Source organism: Cyprinodon variegatus, unplaced genomic scaffold (assembly GCF_000732505.1).
Source record: "Cyprinodon variegatus isolate N-32 unplaced genomic scaffold, C_variegatus-1.0 Scaffold143, whole genome shotgun sequence".
In the NCBI taxonomy this organism is placed as follows: Eukaryota; Metazoa; Chordata; class Actinopteri; order Cyprinodontiformes; family Cyprinodontidae; genus Cyprinodon; species Cyprinodon variegatus.
In genome coordinates, this window is record NW_015150596.1 from 1,171,489 (window position 1) to 1,173,014 (window position 1,526).

At 40.6% G+C, this 1,526-nt stretch overlaps 1 protein-coding gene across 1 annotated transcript in view; it reads right to left on the reverse strand.

Annotated features, from left to right (window-relative positions):
- Positions 1-1,526, reverse strand: part of LOC107086106 (A disintegrin and metalloproteinase with thrombospondin motifs 18-like) — a 44,921-nt gene that overhangs the window by 42,597 nt on the left and 798 nt on the right. The window lies entirely within an intron of this gene.

Genomic DNA, 1,526 nt, shown 5'->3' on the forward strand with positions numbered 1-1,526 from the left:
GTACAAGCAGCAAAAAATGAAGCAGCAGACGCGATTTTGCTGCTCCTGTTGCGTTCGGTGTGAACGCAGCTTAAGAAACCTGTCTGTTAGAGGACTTGAGGTCAGCACCATGAAAACCAACGATACACATCCATGGGCTACGTGATCCGATACCTGAAGCCTTGCTGGAAAACAAAAGATGTCCTGATCGGGGCAGACTATCCTTAATGAGCCAGACCCATGTGATACAAATACAGGTTAATTGTTTCTCTTCATTAAATGTTCTCAGCATGTCAGTTACTATCTGAGAGAAAAAAATAATCGCTACAAAGGAGAACAGTAATAATAAAATTTTATAGAGATGATTCTGGTGAATCTGCTTATATGTTTCTGAAGATGATCAGACTGAAGTTTACTGGGGTCTGAGTAGATGGAGCCTTTAGCACAAGGCTAACCATAATGCCTGTGGTTCAGATAAAGTGATAAATATGTAAATATACCGTTAGAGGCTCATCTGAAATCAAGTGCAACAAATTAATAAAGGCTATAAATGTTCCCTGCAAATAATCAAGAAAAAAATTAAAAATCACAAAGCTAAAAAAAAAAACTTTAAAATCTAAAAAAAAAAAGTTATTTTAGGTGTAAAATCAGAATGAATGCAAGACTGGTGCTAAAACTGCACGGCGACGGCAGACGGCAGAGTCGTGATTTTCACACATCATCGAGTCACTCCAGAGGACGAGGAATTACAATCTGCTGGGTGCAGGTATCCGGCTCACTAAGTTGTGTTTTAGACTGGCACGACCTCATCCTGCCAAAGCACAAGAATTTCAATTCCAGGAGGGAATAATCCCGCTTAGCTTCGACGGAGACATCCGGAAGCAGCCATATGTTACACCGCCTCCCCCTCCCCCCCTCCGCTCAACCAGCTGAGCAGCTGTCCAGATGTGAGCACCTTGTCACAGCTCACACTCCTCAACATGTGTTTTAGAGCTGAATAAGGACCTGTGAGTGATCCATGATCCCCCTCCCCCGCCGCCTTCCTCTTTTTTTAATTACAGGGACCAACAGGCCTAAAGCTGAATGTTTGAAGCAGATGAAGATCTGCATTAGGAAGAACTTTACAGTTCAAGATCATGTTCTCTGACCTTAACGCCACACATCCAAAGAGTTCAGTTGCCAAAATCTTAATCTTTTAATCTCCTCTTCCATCAGTCTGTTCTTATCTCTGTATCAACCTCTGTCTCCTTTTCTGTAATTACTGGATGTACTGATAGAGATTATGCTGACATCATCTGAAACTCAGCACTGTAATCTCTGAGTGCTACACTGGACTCATTTTGACTGAGACTCAGTCAAAATATAGTGGAGTTTAATACTTATAAAACATTTTCCTCATTTAAACCGTCTGGCAATATATTTTGAATAAACTTGAATTCAGAACAGAAGCAGTGAAGATGTTATAGCAAGTCTCAATTTCAGAGAGTGTATAATGTCTGCCCAAATATTCACACTTTTTTCTTTCTAGAGGTGAAAATCCTGAAAAA